At 42.6% G+C, this 22053-nt stretch overlaps 1 protein-coding gene across 1 annotated transcript in view; it reads right to left on the bottom strand.

Annotated features, from left to right (window-relative positions):
- Positions 1–22053, bottom strand: part of IL1RAPL2 (interleukin 1 receptor accessory protein like 2) — a 552812-nt gene that overhangs the window by 29034 nt on the left and 501725 nt on the right. The window lies entirely within an intron of this gene.

Raw genomic sequence — 22053 nt, 5'->3', positions numbered from 1 at the left:
CCTTTATGTGGCACACCACACTGGGCAGGAAAGTACGGAGCGAACAGCTTGGGAGAGCTGTTTTCTATTCACAACCCAACAAGATTTCTTTCAAAAAATAAAGGCGAGGAAATGAAAATATTCTAGAGAGCCATCTATTTTCTACAAACACGGCATAAATTTCCTGAAGGGATTTGTATGGTTGGAAACAATTGAACACCCTTCCCTGCAGACATAAAATAATGAAGTTTAAAACAAACTGTTCTGAGATTAGTTATTTCTCTGTGTTAAAAGAGACAAACGTATTACAGAAAACTACTAGCAGGCCAATGCTCTCCATACTCCTTCAGAGGTGAGCTACATTGATTTCCATAGGGTTATTTCCACTTCAAAGCATTTGTAACTGGGCTAAGATACTCCCGCCAATGCAGTTTTCTATATTTCAAGTTATTAGAATAAAGAAGGGAGGTTTCAAATTTTCTAGCTTCCGGAATCATGTCTAGGGGCTGAGAAAATGAGTTGTGATTAGGGAGGTCCCCAGTCGCAAATTTGGCCCGTATCACAAATTTGCTAGACACACCTTCTTTCTGAGCCTCAGCCCCTCCATCAACCTACCGTATGGGAGTGATAATACAAGCCTATCTCACAGGGCTGCAGTAAAGATAACTTTGAGGATATTGGTGAAGCCCTTTGTACACTAAAAATGTTATTATGAAGGTTAAGGATTGTTTATTCTCCACACAACTGCAATGGAAACCTTGTGGATTCCAGAAAGTGTTTGAGGTCAAGTAATTCAGTTCACATGGAGCGCTAGCCAGGTCTCCTCATGACTTGGGAATTTGCCCTGTCGCACAACTGATGTTCCCCAGTGGCACTTCAGGACACAATTGGCAGAGGTGAAAAAAGTCTGGTTTGCAGTGAAGCCTCCCTAAAATCACAGTCTTCTTGGGATCAAATTAGATGTGACAGAGGGCCAAAATACACAAACAACCTGACACAATTAGGGTTATGGGTGACTTGTACTCACATGTATGATTGGGGAAATTTACCGTCAAAGGGTTCTATTGTTCTGTTTGGCTTGGAAGTGCTAAAAGAAGAAAGGAATGGCTTCAGGCTTTCCCAGGATATGTGGAGCCAAAGAAAGGAATGAACAGCCCTGCACTGTAGCACAGTTATACTCCTACTCAGCAGGAGACAGGCAATCCTGATTATCATCTCTTCATAGGAAAAAAAGAGGACATCAGTTGTACCATGGGAGGATAGTTTGGATTTCTAAAGTCAAACAAGAATGAAAGGGTTATGTTCTCTCTCTCTTCCTTCCTAGAATAGAATCTTACTCAAACAGGGCACTCAAGCTATTGTGTATTTGTATGTGTGTGTGTGTGTAAAGTGCTGTCAAGTCACAGCCAATTTATGATGACCTCAGCAAAGGGCTTTCAAGGCAAGCCAGTAAGCAGGGGTGGTTGGCCATCGCCTTCCTCTGCAGACTCTTCATTGGAGGTCTTCCTTCCGACTACAAACCCTGCTTAGATTTTAAGATCTGATGAGATCAGACTATAGCATGCTGCCATCCCTCTAATTATGCTTAAAAATAGCTTTTGGAAAGATCAGACTACACATCTCCTGGCATCCCATCAGCGAGAACTCCAGACACGCTTCTGAAGACTCCCTGGAGCTCCAGTTTGAGACAAACTGAACTAAAAGCGGACTCGGAAAGAAGTAGTTCAACAGGTGGAAAAATTCTAGGGTGTGATATTTTACTACAGTTTATTATTGGTCTGCTTCCTCCAGTCAAGGTTTGAGACTTGACATGGTCAAATCACACCGAGCCCCAATTTTCATACTGTGGGCATGTTCCATGGAGCTGAGCTCTGGTTCAGTCTTGGTCTATGTGGAATGAACCACCTAGGGCAGGATTTCTATGGTAGATCAGAGCAGCCGGCCACAGTAGGCTTTTCTGAGAAGGGTTAGTGGTATGGAACAAACTTCCAAAGCAAATTTCCTTATGGCTGGGCAGACCACAGCAACAGGGCCTATTTCATTACCAATACCATATTTTCAAAGCCACTGCCTTTCAAGAGGTGACAGCTCTTGCCTCAAGAGATGGGGCAGAAAGAAAAGAGGCTGCTTTCCATTGTGTTTATATTACCCTGGGAATATGACTTCTCTCAGTGAAGTAGTTTGATTTCAAGGGGGAAAGAACCACACACATCACACAGTCTTTCAGGCATTTCCCAGCGGGCAGTTTTAAAATTAGCAATCCACCTTCCAGGTTCTCAAAGGTTCTCTGCCCTGGCTCTGTCCAAGGTTTTATGTGCAGTTTTAATTGCATTGTGTATTAAATAAGGCACTCAGATCCACTCTCCTTTTAATTACTTTTTCTTTCAATGTCTCCCTCAGTTCATCTAATTAAGCATCACAGGACTACAGAAGGTGATGGCATCTTTGTTTCAGATTGATGTCCCTTTGGCCACTGGCAATGGCTGTTGTGAATTCAGCCAGTTCTTTAAAAAAAAAGTGGATGGTTTTTGTGCAGCATCAGAAGGGAAAACGAGAAAGGCGTTGCGGCATTCCTGAAGAATTAACATTTGATAGGATATTTCGAGCGGCAAAATGGGGAGGAAGGCAGAACAGAACGTTAGATCGTCTTTAATTCTCCTCTTTAAACTGGGGTCACCTTGGCACATTAAAGCCCTGGGTTCACAGCTGAAAGCATGTTCTCCAGCTTTCTTCTTCTGTGCTGTCAATCAGACCTATTTGTCGTAAATTCCCTGCTGATAAGATTGCAACTCGTCTACTGAATGGCTAGAATGGTTTCTGATAGCCAAACTGCACTGTACATTCCTGAGGGGGCGGGGGGGGGGGATTTGCACAGCAAATTTGTGTGACTTCTGCAGTGCGTTCCAAAGTGCTTCGCCAGAATCTGAAATGTGTACATTTTGTGCAAATGAAATGGTTGCAATGTATTGGATTTTGATCCCAACAGACAGCTAGTGTAACGTAGTGGTTGGTGTACTGGACTAGAACCAGAGAACCAAGTTCAAATCCCGACTCTAACATGAAAATCTTTAACATTGTTACTCCTTTGGAATTTGAAAGAACGTAATTGCAGCTGAACTGACCCCCATGTGAAAAATCTTAAGGTGGGTCCCAAAATCCAAAAAACCTTCACTGATTTCTGGAGGGATCATAGTTGTCATATAAATATTACATTATGTAGCTCAGTTATCTGCTGACTGTAATAACCTATTTCAAAAAAAGGCAACAGAATGCATGAACAGAAGAGTTCAATATGCATACAGTGTCTCTTTTTCAGGGAGAACATCAGCTGTGCACTTGCCATACAAGCAACATATATTTTACATAATCTTTTCAGTGCTCATTTGACGACTGTTGAAATTTTGCCCTTTTAAATCATGATTTTTGAAGGAAAGGAGGTTAACTACAATTTTTGAACACTGTTTCTCTCCTTCACTCGCTTTCACGGGAAACAGGATTTGACTTGCAAACACATTCAGTTACCCGCAAGATCTTTTGGGTCCGGGAACCTATTTCTGTGAGGCCTCCAACACTATCACCGCTGCTCTGAGGGCTCAATCCCTGTCCATGCCAGAACCCCACCGAGTCTCACAGGAGGTGTCCTTATAATTCCTGAGCTGCAGCAAAAGGGTCACATGCATCCTTGGGGAATAAAAGACAGTCTGCATTCTGTAGCACCTCAGATGTGATTTCTTTAAAGGAGCCAAAATAGGGGTCAAACTCATGCTGGCAGGAGATGATGGGAACTGTAGTCCATAACATCTGGAAGGCCGCGAGTTTGACCCCTGTGAGCTAAATACATTACACACTTAAAATAACTCCACCAAAAATTGCTTTATATTTATAAATGAGATAGGGTTCAAAAAAGAAGATCAGCAACTCAAGAAAGAAGCAGACACAATCTATACATGTCACAAACCAAAATGAGCAAAGGGGAAGGACTACAAATGATCGGGGGGGGGGTTAAATTTGGCTGGCATCAGCCCCCATTTCCTTCTCCCCAACACTGAATAACCACTTAGCCTTAATACCTCCAAGAAATGTAGCCGTTTATTTGTCGAAGGCTTTCACGGCCAGAATCACTGGGGTGCTGTGTGGTTTCCGGGCTGTATGGCCGTGTTCAGATCCTCTGAAGATGCCAGCCACAGATGCAGGCGAAACATCAGGAGAGAATGCTGCTAGAACACGGCCATACAGCCCGGAAACCACACAGCACTCCAATGTAGCGGTTGCTTGATATTTCTTAACATCCCTCCCTCTCTTGCCTTCTTCGGGGTTCCTCTTTCCCACCTAAATTTAGATTGCAGGCGTGGAGGGGCAGTTATTGTTTTAAAAATGTGTTTATTCTGCAATGAGGCACGATCACCAGATCAGACTGGAATATTAAAGTGGCTCAGAGCAGCCCCAGTGGCTCCGCCAGCACTGTTGGGTCAGGGCAGAGCAAAGCGGGTTCTGTGCCACCCCAAGGACTCTGCTGTGCTTGCTCCTAAGTGCCGGTGGCTCTCCAAGGCAGGGGCCCACCAGGAAGTTTCATGGTTGGTTAAAGAGCCACTTCTTCCGTGCATGAACATGGTAAATACTAATACTAATATTTTTCTGCTGAATAAGAGCCTGAGTTTATAAGGGTAAAAATAGGACTAATAAGTAACACTAGAGGGTGCTCTTGCAATCTGAGAACAATCCTTTGTAGAAACAAGTTATGCTAAAGTGGGCTGACTCGTTGCTGGACAGGTTTAGAGGAGACCATTTAAGATACCTGTTAATCAAAGATGTAGACATGTGATTCGTGCTCTGCTAGGCAAAAATACATTTAAAACATCTAAACAAAAGAGAACTTGTGTACATTGGTAACTACTAGAACGTAATTATTAATGACAATCTCACAATGAAAAGAATCTTGGGGACTTTAAGCCCATTCACTGATCAATTCCATTTCCATTGCAATTAAAAAAAAACATCTTGGCAGTGGAATGGAATGGCATCATTTCCTGTTCTTACAGGAAGCACATGATACAGCAAGCACCGTTTGAGAAGAGACACTCCACGGCCTGTAAGTGCTTCCGTTCACAACAATTACCAATTAAAGGTAAATGTGTTACCCAGCTAGCCAGGGGCTTCTTAACCAATACAAAAGCTTTGAATTGATACTAAACTATGATTAGAAGAGTACTATTTTTACTGAGTGAAACCACAAAGGTCAAGGGAATTGTATCAAGAAGAAGAAGAGTTGGTTTTTATACCCTGATTTTCTTTACCTTTATGGAGACTTAAAGGGGCTTACAAACTCCTTTCCCTTCCTCTCCCCACAATAGATCCCGTGTGAGGTAAGTGGGGCTGAGAGTGTTCAGAAACAATCGTGACTAGCCAAGGTCACCCAGCAGGCTTCATGTGTAGGAGTGGGGAAACAAATCCAGTTCACCAGTCATGTGGAAGAGTGGAGAACCAGATGAGAGTCCACCTGTTCTGAATCACTATGTTACACTGGCACCTAGTAAAGTAGGCACCAGGTAAGTCTCCACGGGAAGGGCATTGCAAAGGTGAGGCACCACCACAGAAAAAGTCCTGTATTAACAGATCATCACCCAGATTTTATTGAATGGATGAAGAAACTAATAGAATATTCAACAATGGCGCATGTATCCTTGATACATGACAGATTGTTCACAGAGTATGAAAGAAGACTAAAGGTCCTTAAGGAGTACAAAAACCAAATGTTCAAATAAGTAAAGTATAAGGGTTTCACATATAAGAAGAAAATGTTGAACTCAGATTTTAGATCTCATTTAGACTTGAAAACCATAACTGGAATTTAAGATGCTGTAAGATCAGATGACAACAGATATAAGTAAGCTTCACATATTATATAAATTGCCAAATTGAATCTCAATTTTATGAAACAAACAAAAAATATAAAAAAAGAAAAAGCTCTGGATCTAGTCACCATCTGAAAGCAGGGGCATGGAGAACTGGGCTTGAGAGGCAGATTTTAACTGGCGAGCTAGATGACATGCAAACAAATGAAAAGTGATTTCAGTTCCTGGATCTTTTTTTACCCCAGGGCAGCAGAGATTTGGATAACAATACCAACTGCTGGGCCCCCAATGAAACGAAACAGCAATCAGCCGCATAAAAGTATTCAGTACTTTTACACTAGAAGCCTAGTCGTACCCTAAAGACTAACAAAATTTACTGTTTATCTTTAAGGTGAAATAAAATGAAAGTCCAGTGGTATCTTAAGAATAACATTTGTATTTCAACATGCGATTTTGTGAATGGTAGTGACAGAAATGCTGTTAGTGTTTAATGTGACACTGGTCTTTTATTTTGCTATAACACTAATACAACTTCCTCCTTTGCAGTATTTAAGGTGGCCCTCAGGATGTTTGATGTGCATATTGTGGGCACTGCACTGGAACTGAGATAAATTGAACTTTTAGGAGCCACTGGGCTTCTGTTCTGATTTATTGACTAGCCCCCTCTCTTGAATTAGTATCCTTCTTTCTGTCTATTTATTGAGGACTGAGGTAGAGTTTTGGCTTTTCTGCCCCAAAATGTCATCCCTGCTTGTCTGCCACATGATTAAGTGTGGCCAGATTCTTTCCAGCAGCCAAGAAGGAAACAAACCAGTTTCTCAGCTAGAACACTTCAGTTCACACATGATGGAATATGTTTGCCCAGGGGAGAAATATACCCTCCACACAGAAAATTAGTACTGTATGTCAGGGAGAAGGTGAAGGTAGACCCTTTCCCTTACACACTTGTTTCCTGAATAAAAAAATAAAAAAGAACATTCAACAATATCAACTTCCAAGCTGACTTTGAAACAGGGCACTTCACAAAACCATCTTACTGCCTGTCTGTGAAAATTAAGTTGAAGCCCACACTGCAGAACTGTTTCTTACTGTCTTTGGTTGCTTATACAGAGTTGAATCTTAACTAGCGATTAAATGCATCCCCCACCCTTAACATATTACAATTTAAAATAATCTGTCCTTTACCTAATCTCAAAATTACCACTATGAGCCCAGTGAAAGACAGATTTCTTCTTCTTCTTCTTCTTCTTCTTCTTCTTCTTCTTCTTCTTCTTCTTCTTCTTCTTCTTCTTCTTCTTCTTCTTCTTCTTCTTCTTCTTCTTCTTCTTCTTCTTCTTCTTCTTCTTCTTCTTCTTCTTCTTCTTCTTCTTCTTCTTCTTCTTCTTCTTCTTTGGCATAAACAAGTCTCATTTTAAGTCTTTAAAACCTGGGACTGGATTTCTTTCCAAAATGCACACTAGCCAAATATGAAAAGCTTAAGGCAAGGATAAACTTTGATTTCCTGGTTTTTTTCCAGAACCTCAGATGCTCTGCAACATGCGCTTCTAGTTTGTTCCACCTTTCTCTGGCAACAGCAAACGTTGTGAGGGGGGTGATTGCCTGGGAGGAGGCATATTTCCTGCTTGCACTTGAACCCACAGGCCACTTAACCCCTGAGTTCCAGACCAAGCAGTGATTTCCGCAAATCGATTTCTGCCTGTCTGCACAATGTAATCGTGTCTGAGTGGAGATTTGAACAAGCAACCGATCTATTTTCTGTGCTCTAAGAAAGTCAGGATTATTCAACCAACAGGGTTTTCATGCAAATTGATAAAATGAAGAGACCGGTTCCACACAGCAGCGGCGACTGTGCTAATAAAGCCATTTCAGAATGAAGGCGACTCATCCCTCTGCCTTCCGGTAGTGTTAAAATCAGTTTAACGACACTTAAGAATATTTCTGAGAGACGCTCAATAGCTCCATTTCCTCCCCTTCCCCCAGGTCAGCCAAGTGGTATTATAAAAATAGCCAACAAACATTAGCCAATACTTCTAACATCCTATGAGTTAGTAGCATGCAAATACTGTTTTGGCATAGCTGAGCCGATGTGTAAAAAACTAGCTGCTAGTTTTTGAGAGGGAGTCACATTTTGCTCATGCATCCATTCCCTGGTCTCCCCAAAAGCAATTCTTTTTCAGTATTAAGCAGAAGACAAGGATTTTGCAAGAAGGAAAAGGCAAAGTAGCTTTTAGTGCTATCCTGCTTTGACCTATCTGTTCGGTGGCATAGCAACGCTAATTCACTTGATGTAAAAGGAAGGAGGAAGCCTGGCTAGACGACTGGTCCATGTGAGGACAGCCTCTGCTAAGCTTAGGTGGGGACCAGGAGCCCATTTCCCCCAGCATTCTCTCTCCAGAAGTGGCCAGCCAGGATTCTGGCAGCAGTGAGGCCCACAGCACAACCTAAGCAGCAAGTACATCATCAGGCGAGAGATTCTACAGTTTTGGTCTCCTAAGACCTCCAGCCCAGGTGATCTAAAGCTGTAGGCCTTCTTGGAAGTGAGCAGGACAAGAATCCTCCCTTAAAGAAGGCAACTCACACAAACCAGCCTCTACAGAGCAAGTAATACAGTGGCTCCAAAGGTTTGTCTGGAAGCAATCAGCAGTTCTCATCGATGTGAGAGTCTATTTAATATCACTATGTCATATGTGACTCAGGAAAACAGCGCTGCTTGCTAAACAGGCAACTGAAGGTGAATCCACACAGGGCTGTGAAAATGAAGGGCACAGACAGGTAGGGTTGGTGTCCACACATCAGCCCCTTTTGCGGCCTTCCTCTCACGAATTTGAAACTACAAAAGATAACTTATGGGGATCTTTTCCCATATTCCCCTTTCCTCTCACTGCTGGTTCCCCCCTGCTAGCTGACTGCACAATTTGCCACTGGAGAGCCAGCGTGGTTGTAGTGACTAAGAGCAACAGACTTGAATCTGGAGAACCAGGTTTTATCCGTACTCCTTTACATGACCCCCCCCCGGGTGACCTTGGGCCAGTCACAGTTCTCTCAGAACTCGCTCAGCCCCACCTACCTCACAGGGTGCTTGTTATGTTCTTGTGAGAAAGAAGGGGAGACGATAGAGAAACGTAGAGAAATGCAGGGTATAAAAACCAACTAATCACTTCCACCAGTGCCAGCTCCCCCTGTTCCACTGTCAGATCTGGCTCCTCTCCTGTGGATGCCCCAACAATGCCTTTTGTTCCCCAAGTCAGAATCCTGCCTTATTAACTCTGGGTGTTTTTTTGGCCAGATCTGCGCGTGAACAGACATGGCTAATATCTTTTTTAAAATCCCCAAATATGTTGTTGTTCTCTACAAAAACTCAAATCGTTCTGCACACTTGCCAATTCTAATTGTAGCCCTGGCAGGCCCTGCTGTGCAGATCTTTCTATCGGAATGCGGGCCAGTGCTTCGCTATTTGATCTAGGCATGTCTGATTATTGGGAATGAGTCTATTGCCATGGCTTGGTCTAATGCTGCACCTGATGGGAGCTGGCATCTTTGGCGCAGGACATGTAAAAGTTCCTCAAGAGTTGTAGACGTTTCTTGAATGGGAGTTAATTGCTAGCTTTCTCTCTTGGATGAGATGCTATCTATCAGGACTGGAAGAAGGTATCCTCCTTCACAGAGTGGAGCGAACAGGTGTGTGTGTGGGTGAAAAGACACCAGTTTGAATGTTTTGGAAGAAAGAGAGCTGTGAGTGGGCGGTAAGTGAAGCACCCTGGGGTGCAGGCAGAATCTCCCTGGCTAATATCACACCCGAGGTTTCTCATGCCTCAGCCTCCCAACTGGTGCATTTTCTCATTTTTGTATTTATGCACAGACCATTAGCAGAATGTTCCTGTCACCAAAACAAATGAAAAAACCCTTCTACTTTATTTTAAATTGGTAAAAAAAAAAGTGGTGGAGAGAGGAGAGGTGATGTCCAGATGTGCCTCTGTACATGCATGGAGTTTTTTAAGTTTTAAAGAAGTATTGAAGTACTGTAAAGTATTGAGTATCCTATGCAACATTAGTTATGCCCCAGGTGCCATTTTCTCTCCCTACACCTCTGGTGGTGGTCAAAGCATATAGGGATTGAAAGGAAAACCACAGTTAACATTAGGGATAAAATGGATTATCCTCTGCCATTTAGAATTTCCATTGCAAGAATGATTAAGCACACCATCGCCTTAGCAACCTGACCACCGTGGAAAACCACACAGGTCTGGAAGAAGCCCTTCTGAGGATGTGACAAGGGATGACTGACCAGATCTGCTATAGGAATGATCTTTCCCCCTCTTAACACATAACCTGTTGACTCTGCTGCTGACATGGAAGTCACCTGGCTTTAACAAAAGCATTTCAGAGGGAACATTCAGAGAAACACTGCTGAATTAGAATGTATCAAGAAACTGCATTTCCCAAGACCTGAATAAAGAACAGGCATTTCTCACACACAACACCTGGCTTAGAAAAACTAGACAGACTGTGGGAATTGTCAGTGGTTGCTATTGTGGATAGCCACTATGTTTACCTTCAACTGATAGTAATTGTACATTAAAATGTCTCACCCTGCACTCCTCGCATATCATGGTCTTTGTTTATAACTGTCCTCTCCAGTAGTGTTGCCATGAATATTCTGCCTCCATTTTGTGTCCCAGGCTCCATTCCTATTGGTCTGTGTCCAATCTGCCTGTCATGCCTTGTCATCTTGGGCTAATCACAGTTATCACAGAACTCTCTCAGCTGCACCTACCTTACAAGATGTCTGTTATGGGGAGAGGAAGGGAAAGGAGTTTGTAAATCTCTCTGTGATGCGTTATGGTTGAAAAAAGGAGGGCATAAATCTAAACTCTTCTTCATCTCCTTACCATAAACATTTCAACCAAGCCCAGTAGAAAAGATCTTCCAGTATCTCAAAATCTGCTGCTTAATGAGACTGCTGCAATAATGAACCCAACACTCTCTTGTTTTGGCTGCTTTTTTGGAAAATCCTCTTCTTTGTGAACTCTTCCTGAACATACCACCTCCTTGCATCAAGCCTTCTCTGTCAATCCCTGCCTCCCTTCAGCCTATGAAAATTAAACTTTAGTTCTTATTATTCCTGATCCCTTTGAGAAGAACTGCCTTTGTCATTCCATCTCATGCTCAGCTTTGGAGTCATGCCTGTGCACCCTGGGTTCACTCGTAACCACCAAAACTTTCAGGCCCCTTCCGCACATGCAGAATAATGCACTTTCAATCCACTTTCAATCCTCTTTGCAGCTAGATTTTTCTGTGAGGAATAGCAAAATCTACTTGCAAACAATTGTGAAAGTGGATTGAAAGTGTATTATTCTGCATGTGCGGAAGGGGCCTCAGCCTCGCTTCACATACTTTGCACTTCAAACCTTGCTTGGATTTTGTTTGTGTGTGTAATTCTGTTGAGACCCATATCACTCTCCGTGTGCTTGTATGATGGTTTCTCTTGATAAATGGTTTCAAATTATTCTTTAACATTCCTATCTTCATTCCAACCCTGTATCAGAGTCCTATTCTCTCATTCCTTGCAATGAATTTTCTTGTAAGATTATGCATTTTTTATGTTACATACATATCAAAAATAAATCAGCACTATATGAATATTAGAAGTATAAGCGAAGTTCACTGTACATAATTATTGTATAAACTGCGTATAAAAATTATATGAGCTGTTTATTCGATGCAAACCAATCCACAAAACCAACAGTGAAAAAAAGAGAGAGCTGAAGTTGTCTGCTACACACAAAGGAAGCAATCCTAAGCAGGTCTATTCAGAAGTCAATCCCTTTTTATTCAGCGAAGATTACTCCTAAAAATGCATCCTTCGGGTTGCAGCAACACACACACACACACACACACACACAATCTGGAACATTTGCTTATCCATAGATGAGAAATCGCAGCACACAAGGGAAGTTTGGGGCTGGTTGGGGGGGGGGGGATTGTAAGCAAAAACATTCTTTCCTTCCTAGCAGCCTTTACCCAAACAGGGCCTGAGACTCCAAGAATCTGTTTACAGCATTCTGAGCTTCTTTCCTCTGAATTTTATTTGTTCAGACAGAGAACACCAGGAAAATGGTCCTGCATGCCCACAAGGTTAGTCACTAATGCAAAGGGGAGAAAATCCTTTCAAAAATGGAGGGGAGGAGAAAATGGCTGATGGGGAGGGTTGTTTTCAGCAGTAGTGTGTGGAATAGATGCAACTGAAGAGACTGGGGGGAAGTGAGGGGTGGCGGAATGGAGATGTGCCGAATGATTTCATAAGCACAAAGACTGAAGGGGAGGGAGAGAAATGGGCAGAAAGCGGGCATATGAAGCGGAGGAATGATTCCCTTCATGGGAGAGGAGAAGGTGGGAGGGAGGGGATAATATAACTCAAGGCAGGCACGGTGCACTCTTTCTGGATTGCATTCCTGGCGAAGCTGAGAAAAAGATTGCGGTTTGCCCTCATCAGGAAACTCTGACCTTTTGTTCACCCGTGGCATTGCAGTGGCATTGAGACAGTTGGACAAATGAAAATCTAGCCTGGATTCTGTGTCAACACTGTTATGTAAATGAAAATCTGCCTCAGAGGAAAGGTGAGCTTGGTGTGGTGAGACCTGTGCATAAACGGCCTTTTTGTGCTTTCCCCCTTTTGACATAGCAGACTTGACATCTCCTTCAGACACAGTCAACGTGTGCCTGGTGTGTGGGATTATGGTCAGCCACAGACCACTGTAATGATGCAAATGCAGGCTTGCAGGTTGGCAAATCCGGGTAGCTTTCATTACTATTTGTCAGCAGCTGAAGCGCATCGATAGGCAGGCTCCCACCAAACAAGCTAACATTTCCTCAACCTTCATGGATTCCTCTTTCCCCTATATTTATTCTGCCACATGCTTTGCTACTCTTTGCCTTCCTCTATCTCACTCACTGGAAAGGGAGGCAGGGCCAATACAATCCCTTGTACCCTACGTCCCCCACCCCCAACTCTATCATCAGGAAAACAGTGACATCCTACCTGACCTCACCTCTGCCTGCTGAGGTAAATCCTGACCCTTTCCCAATACCTCTTTGATTTATGGGTTTGGGAGCTGTCTAGTCATGCTCCAGAAAAGGGAGCTCGAGTTGGCTGTGCCTCAAACAGTATAGAGCATATATTCAATGCTTTGGCAAACATGATAAACAAGAACAAATCAGGCCGTGTCAGCGTTTGGGCCCAAGTAAAGATATCCAGCTGTCTGCCATCCCACTGGCCATTTATGTGCAGCTGCTGCAGAGCGGAAGGGAATGCACGCTCTCTACGTAAGAACAAGATTCTCTCAATGGCACCTGCAAAAGAAGCAATTCCTCCATGTGCCCCAACACGTCCCAGCCAATCAGATAATTACATCACCCAGTTCCGGCAGCCATTTGGTCTCTCACTGCTGACAGGCAATTATAAGGATACAAATTTCCGATCTCATTTCTGACAATCTACATTTGAACTGAAGCTGGGGTTGCTTTCATTAATCACTCTCTCCGCAAGAATGTGGCTTCTGTTAGCAGATTGATAGCTGGTGTGTGTACGCATGTGTGTGTTTGGCTAGGCAATTATTCTCTTCCTGCTTTCTTTTATTATAAACTCTTTCTCTGGTTTCGGTTTCTATTCCAGGCTCTTCCAAAGTGTCCCTCCAGTATAGACAGGGTCTCCAGTTACAAAATAAAACAGAAGTCCAAAAACACTGTAAAAACTAACAGTATTTCCAGTCCCATCCAAGGCCTTCATTGGCATCTAGTTAACAGTATTTATTCCAGAATGAGCTTTCTTCTTCAGAGCTTTCTGAGAGCTCTGACTCACAAAAGCTCAGGCTGGAATCAATGTTGTTAGTCTTTAAGGTGCAACCAGACTTCGGTTTTATTTCGCCAGAACTGACTGATACAGCCATCTCTTTCTCGTTTTACATTCATACTACTCATAAGAACTCCTCTTGTAGAATATTTCCATTTGGCAAACCGTGGATGGAATAATTCTAAGAAGACCTCTTAAGTTCCTGTTGTACAACACAGCCCCTTGCTTCAATTAAGTTGTCAAAGCAGCTCTGTGTCTCAGCAGGTCCAAAAGGTTGCATCAGAGAGGGGTTGTGTCTGAATTGCATAAAATGAAAATAATCAATGTGACAGTGTCAGGCGCAACAGGGATTGTGCGTGCGTGTGTGTGTGTGTGCATGCAGGGTAGGAAAAGAACCAAACAGAGACCCCAAGAAATCTTAATAATATTTGCCTTAATGAGGCACATAATGTCCATCTCTCTCCACCTAAACACTTCGTGGAGCTCAGCTTCATGGAGCTCAGCATCCAAAGACCCCCTTTACAATGCGGAACTCAACCAAACTCTTCGTTGGTAGCCTTTTTGTCTCAGTATATCTCACATCCATGTCTTTTCTGCTTAGGGTAGGGAGTTGGTCAGTTACCAAATGATGAGGGGAAAATGGCCCTATGTGCTCCAGTGCCTTTAACAGCAGCTTGCCCTCCAACAAGCAACGGCTGATACATTTAATGATTTGGACATGGTCAATAACACCTCCTTATATCTGCAGATCAAACTGTACAGGAGCAGGTTGGGGCTGGTAAAAACATTGGCCATCCTACTTCATGGCTGTTACTCTGGGTGGCATGAATCCTGCCTTTCTGGAACTGGCTCTTCCGCTGGGAAAGCACTGGAGTAGGCATCTTATTGGTCCCATTGCTCTTCATTGCATTATAAGTACAAATTGGCAGAATCAGTTGACCAGGACTGAAAAGTCGTGCTGCAAGGAAGTTGAACCTTCGGGTGAACATTTTTCTTGGTGTAGGCTGAGTACTGAACACTCACCTAAAAACGGATGAGAATCGGAAAGAAAGAACCTGAAACAGAGCAGATAGGAGAACAATATTTCTCCTATTGTGGAGAACTCTGCATGAACTCTCAGTTCCATTACAGAAAGCCATTTGATCCATTAATAGAAAGCTACTGCCTGATGGCTTTGTCTAAAAAGATAAGTCTGCGTGTCACAAACATAGATCACTGGCTGCCTTATGTTTAAGGCATGGTGGGAAATGGGTCTTTTGAAAGAACAGAACTTATTCTTTTATGAGAGAGAGAGAGAGAGAGAGAGAGAGAGAGAGAGAGAGAGAGAGAGAGTAATATGCATTCCATGAACTGTCACTTGTAGGGTGATTCTGCCCAAGGCAAATATAACTAGTTTAGGCCCACAGAACTCGCCCCCCAAATACTCTGACCTGTTATATTTGCCTAAACCCGGGTGAAATGACAGCAGCTAAATTAGCAACCTTTTCCCTTTAGCCTGGGTCTCAAACACTTCGTGCTTGGCTGTGCAAACTATGGCAAGCAGGAAGCGTTCTATGCCCACCCCCTTCCATCCACTATTAGGTTGGATTCTCTAACAGGTGGTTGGGTTCTCTAACAGGTGGGGGGATTCTTGGAGGGGTGAATTCTCGGGGGGGTGTGGATTCTTGGGTGGGGGGATTCTTGACTGTGTGGTTTGCATGGAAACACTGCATTTTCTGTGCAAACCATGCTGCCTCCTGCCACTAGGATCCCAGCAATCCTGGCTGGTCCATGCACCCAGGTTCATGTAACCCATTTGAGTTGCCTGGGCAGAATCAGCCGTACATAGTTTATGATGAAATGGGACAGACTATGCCAGCTAGAAGAACCTAGGCAGATGTAGAATTTGTACTCTGGCAGCAGGTAAAAAGGGCACTCTTTAATGCCCCTTGGAAATGGCAAGAGATGAAGGGAGAAAGGAACGAAGGCACAATGCCAGAGAAGAGACATCAGCAAAAGTACCCATGAACTTGCGGGAGATAAAAACTATCTGAGGTGCTCCAGCATCAGCACACACTCAACAAGCACAGAGGCAGGAATCAGGAGCAGTTCTGGAACTGCAAAAGAGATCCAGACATGAAGCTTCTGAAACTTGTAACTGCTGGGCAGAAGGCAGGCTTTTTGCAGCTTTTTTCACTATAACATGGCAAGATGCATCTGCTCTGTCTCTTCGGTAGGGTTACCATCTGCCCAGAGAAAAAGGCTCAGTCTGCTCCCAGGTCAACCCTCAGGTAAAAGGTGTCATGGCTGGCAGAGGAGGCATGATCATTTTGCTAATATCAGCACAGGAGCAGGGGCTGGTGAAAAAAAGAAGAGTTGGTTTTTATACCACACTTTTCTCTACCTTTTGAGAAGGCTCAAAGTGGCTTTCCTTCCCTCCGCACAACAGGCACTTTGTGAGGTAGGTTGGGTTGAGAGAGTTCTGAGAGAACTGTGACTGGTCCAAGGTCACCCAGCAGGCTTCATATAGAGGAGTGGGGAATCAAACCTCCAGATTAGAGTCCAGATTAGAGTCTCCAGATTAGAGGCCATGGGTCTTAACCATTACACCACACTGGCAATCCAACCATACCAATCCATGAAATCTACTCTGCCAAGTGTTTCTCTACTGTACAACAGTTCAAAGGAGGACAGGAGCCCCTTCATTCTGATCACGCTCTAAGCAGGTTACTAAAGCAGTGGGTATGGGTTGAGTGTTCATGCTGATCCATGTACAGAGGATTGAGTGTTCTGATCTAGTTCTGGAACTCAGACAGCGACTACAAGGGACATTCTTGAGAACAAAAGAAGACATCAAGCACCTTGCCCCTCTGGCCATTTGTATCTTTAACCAGCAGAAATTCGGGACAAGTGCTGTCCTCCTTTCTCCCAATCATTGCAACTGAATTTGCCATATAAATAAGTTTTGCTACAATTTTAAAAAGTTGGGCGTCCCAGTAGGCTGCTACTGCTGAAGGGCAAGGTACACTGGACCAGCTTGGAACCAACTATAAAGGATGCCCTGTTTATCTAATAATAAAATAATGCTACAGCAGAGGAGTGGCTTGGGGTCCTCAGTCTTCCTTATAATGAACAGAATGAAATGAACACATTTTTGAAGCTGTTTTTATTCTAGGGTGTTATGTGATGCATTCAAGATGTCCATAAAAATGCCCATAAAAATGACCAAAATTCTCTTTTTGTTTTGCTGCACCAGACTGCCTCAGAGAAATGAAAGGAAAGAAAGCACTGCACCGTAGAGATGTCCTAACCACAAGTGGTTAGAATAGAATAGAATAGAATAGAATAGAATAGAATAGAATAGAATAGAATAGAATAGAATCTTTATTGGCCAAGTGTGATTGGACACACAAGGAATTTGTCTCCGGTGCATATGCTCTCAGTGTACATAAAAGAAAATACATTTGTCAAGAATCATAAGGTACAGCACTTAATGATTGTCATATAGGTCTAGTAAGCAATCAGGAAACAATCAATAGTAATAAAAACATAAAATGTAAAATCATAAAATAAAATGAAATGTCAGCACAGGCTATAGTCATACAGTCATAATTGGGAGGAGATGGGTAATAGGAATGATGAAAAAAGTAGTGCAGTAATTATATAATAAATATATAATAAATAGTTTGACATTATCGAGGGAATTATTTGTTTAACAGAGTGATGGCATTCGGGAAAGGTAAAGGTAAAGGTAGCCCCCTGAATTGTTAGCTTTCAAGGAAGCCAAGAGTGAATAGAAGTGTGAGTGTTCTCACAGCAGCTGAAAGTGAGACGACAGACAAAAGGTCATTTCCAAGGAGGGCAAAACAAGAGAGCAAACAGCACCATCTCCCAGTGCAAAACGCAAAACCAAGTGTTTATGCTCTTTCCTCCCACAGTGCCTGCAAAACAAATATCATTATCCTACATTCATTCCTTTACAAGGATTACATTCCTTTGCAAGGACTCCTTTGCAAGGATTACATTGTAAAAAATGTCTGCATTTTTGGTCAAGCTCCCCCCCCCCCCCCCCCCCCCACATCAAGCACTTATCAAAATCCCATTGTTTGAGTCTCACTAAAGCCTACTTGGAAAAATGTAAGGGGAAAAAAGGTATAATTTTAATCCTGGGCAAATGGTATATTATGGAAAATTGAGGACTGCACTAGAGTGGCTGATAAATGACAGAACTGATTGGACGTGCTTGTTAATGATGCTCCTAAGCCTATGTCCAACAGCACACTGGTACTTATGTGGGTACTCACACATGCTTTTGGACATTCCCCTCCTCTCAGATCATGTGCTTGGCCTGAATATGATACAATTGAGAACACTACTCTGACTTTCATTCATTCATTCATTCATTCATTCATTCATTCATTCATTCTTTCTTTCTTTCTTTCTTTCTTTCTTTCTTTCTTTCTTTCTTTCTTTCTTTCTTTCTTTCTTTCTTCATAGTCTATAGACTCCACACAATTTTAAAAACAAATAACAAATACACAAGTAATATTATAATTGCGTGGAATTTAAGACAGTGTAAAACAGTGCTATTTTCATATGATACAAAATTATCACTTCATTATCTTAGCCGATCTAATTCTTGAGGCTTGAGATAAAAACTTTGCAACATCTAAAGTTAATTTGAAGACTCTGTCCTCAAATAGGTATTTAACCTTTAACCATTTAGAACTGAAAAATCTATGATTTAACCATGGGAATCGTAATTTCTTATGGGGTAACAGTCTAACAGAATGTGTGTGATAGATTCAATCATGTTATTATTACACGGACGTAGCCTTGAAAAAAGACTACTATAAATTGCTTACATTCTTACAGGTAGATGTGGAGTGCCTGGGTCAGCACCTGGAACACTCTGAAGTCACTAGGTATGTCAAACATCCAGTCAGACAGTAAGAGTCTTTGCCTCTTTGTGTAACACAACATGCTACCCTCATCCATCAGGCCAGAGGTACTGTTCTGGATCAACAAACGATCTCATCAAACAGAAGTCAAGGACAAATGTATTTCCGCTGTGCCTGTTCTAAGGTCTATTCTAAAATGCAATCTTCAGAAGCTGAACTTGACACCTTCAAGGATGAGGCCAGAATGTCCAAGATGAAAGCCAAGACATTTCGGAAGTCACCAGTACAGAAACAGAAGTTATGTGTTGAACAAAGACATGTTTGTTCTGTACTGGCTACTGATTTGCAACTGCATGACTCTGTTGCTAGCCATGAACAAGTGAAATTCAGCATTCCTGTTTTGATTAGCAGTGCATGTTAGACCCCCTCCTTCCCCAAGATTCTTAGCCTGAACATGCAATATGATTTTTCTGTCAAGATTTGTAATGTGGGAAAGAATCCAAATGGAAGAAAAATAAGCGAGAGTGTAAAGAGGATCATAAATATGCTCCAGCTCATTTGGATTATTTCCCCCACTATGCCCTTTTCTGCATGCACAGCTTCCCACAGATTTTCCCAGTGGTCAAACCTTGTGTCTTGGAAAAGATTTTCATGAACTTATTCCTCTAACCTCCATTTTCTCCTTTGTTTTTCCCCTTGCCTCTTCAGTTGCATGTATTCCACATGCAACAGTTAAAAATGTATTATTCCTAATGATGTGGGACGTCAACCAAGATGCAGAAAAACAATCCTCCCTAACAGCCATTTTCTCCTCCCCCTCCTCCCTGCTCCACAGACTAGGACCAGGAGTAATGGGTTCAAGGTGAAGAAAAAGAGATTCCACCTAAATAACAGGAAAAACTACCTGACAGTAAGGGCTGTTCGGCAGTGGAATGCACTACCTTGGAGTGTGGTGGAGTCTCCTTCTTTGGAGGTTTTTAAACAGAGGCTGGATGGCCATCTATCAGGAGAGCTTTGATTGTGTGTTCCTGCATTGCAGGGGGTTGGACTTGATGGCCCTTGGGGTCTCTTCCAACTCTATGATTTTACTCCTCAATTTTTGAAAGGATTATTTTTTTCTCTATTACATTAGCAATGTAACATAAGGGTGCAGACACAAGTGGAGTTGATTGCATCAGCTTTATACATTTCATCCCAAAGAAGCAATGTAATCTTAAGGCAAAGATACAATGTGTCCACATCTTGGAGTGAGTGAAATTGACAAGGGAAGTTACTTTTGCAGGGGGAAATTGAAAAGGGACTGTTACTGTGGCAGTCTTTTGTCAATTTCCTCCTGCAGCAGAAATGTCCCTTGTCAATTTCACTCACTCCTAGCTGTGGACACACTGTATCTTCATCTTAATGTAATTCAGGATGAAATTGATAAAGCTGATATAATCAAGCTGTCTTATGTCTATGCCCTAATGTTACATAGATAATGCAAGAGATAATTTTAAAAATTCTTTTGAAAATGAAAAACAAGAGGGAGAAGGAGGGGGAGGTTGGGTGACTATCTGAGGAGTGGATAAGGGCCAGGTGTTAGGTGGGTCACAGAAATAGAGACTGTTTCAATATGATTGCCCATTCAAGGGAAGTTGGCTCAGAAACGGATTCCAAAAAATCAGGGTAAAAGTGCTTTGGGAAACAATAGAGAAAAAAATGAAGGTAAAACAATTTCAGAACCAAATGGAGGGAAAAATGTGCAGAATTAAAGGAAAATTCTGGTGGGAAGATATATTGTAAATATCTCATGCAGAAAAAGTCTATAAATATTATTAAGAAACTGAAAAGGGGTGAATTGGAGCAATGTGGGGGTATAACTTTACATAAACAACTTAAATTGACATAAACAACTGGTACATAGATTCTGTTCCAACAATTAAGCATTTTTGCCATTGTCTAAAACATGTAAAGAGGGCTGGTTTACTGGATTATAAAACAGCTGCTATTTAAAGTGTTATGGCATTGGTTTAAAAACCTAGGTATACAGAATGGGCGAGCATATCGGATACGCAGATCTCTAAAAGGGATAATGCCCATCAGCAGCCGGGTAACAATTTTCAAAGACGTTTTCAGGACCTTGCCCTGACTGCAGCATTTCCCATCTTAAACCAAGACAGCATTTCAGCTGAGTAATCTGCTCTTTACTTTTCCTTGCCTGATATTATGTTCTGTTTTCCTTGAATAAACTTCCCCCCTGCCCTATTTAGTATCAAGATACTGTAGCCTTGGGATATTCAACAGCACTGGCCTGCCAGGAAGCTTTATTATTACTTGATACTGAGGTACTTGGATTTAATATTCCCGAGGTGGGAACGCTGAGCTTGAAAAGCAACTTCTGTTAAATAAGGCAGTGGTTCAAAAACTTGATGTCAGTCTGAGCGACTCTGTTTTTGATGCTAGCTTGGCATATTCTCCACCTGTCTATCCCCGGGTCCAGGGCACTTCTTGTTCAAGGGAAGCTCTTCACTATTTAATTTTAACTCCCCTGCTGGAACTCAGAGCAACTGAAGCTGCTCTGCCTGCATATCCTTATGATTCCTAGACCCTGAGTGTGTTCTAGTTCTAACAGATTACAGTTCCCCAACTACCACCCTGCATGCCTGCACTGACGATTTGATCACACTTAAAAACAAGCAGTATTTGAAGGGTATTTGCCTCAGAACACAGAGCACAGCTTGGGAGGAGGATTTTAACTGGCAGGTTGGTCAGTCCTGGAGGAAGTGGCCCTTCAAGCATCCCAGACCCAAGCCTTTTGCAGTCATACATGTGTAGACCAGTACTTGGAAATGCTTTAGAAGCATCAATATGATCCCTGTATCTAGTCCCTAACAATAATTTCACTACTGCATACTGGGGCTATTGAAGTTTTTTCAAAAGTTGTTCCTTGCAGCATGCATTATGGGTATGATCAGACCATGTGGATAGTTCATGCTTATCAAGGAACAATAATAGATATCTTTATCTGTCACAGGGAAGACATGAGCCAGTCATCAGCTAATATGCAGAAGTACTATCAAATTATAGGTGGAGTGCAGCCTCACCAGACATGCTGCCAGTCCTGGATCTGTCCGATGTGCTGCACCTCTACTTCCTTTTGCCAGCACACCAATAAAATGGCTGTGGCCAAATTTTACCCACACAATGGGTTTTTTGTGTGTCTCCTTCTGCGCCCTCAGACGCCCACCCCCAAACATAGGAAGTAAATAGGAATTTACACAAGTTTTGCCACAATTCCCCTTTCCACCAAACATAGGCCCTTTCCACACGGCCATTGGGCCGCCCCTGCGCCAGCAGGAATTCTGCCGGTGCAAGGGTGGGGGCCGTTAAGCACAGAAAGCGTCTGAAGCTTGAACGGCCCCAACGGTTGATACTTAGGAGAGGCAGCTCGCACAGAGCATACCTCTTCCTGTCCCTCTCCCCACTCACCTGCAAATTTAAGCCATTCTAAAAT

The sequence above is a fragment of the Sphaerodactylus townsendi genome, linkage group LG13, assembly GCF_021028975.2.
Source record: "Sphaerodactylus townsendi isolate TG3544 linkage group LG13, MPM_Stown_v2.3, whole genome shotgun sequence".
NCBI lineage: Eukaryota > Metazoa > Chordata > Lepidosauria > Squamata > Sphaerodactylidae > Sphaerodactylus > Sphaerodactylus townsendi.
Note: the sequence above shows the minus strand (reverse complement) of the source record. Positions and strands in the feature narration are given on the sequence as shown.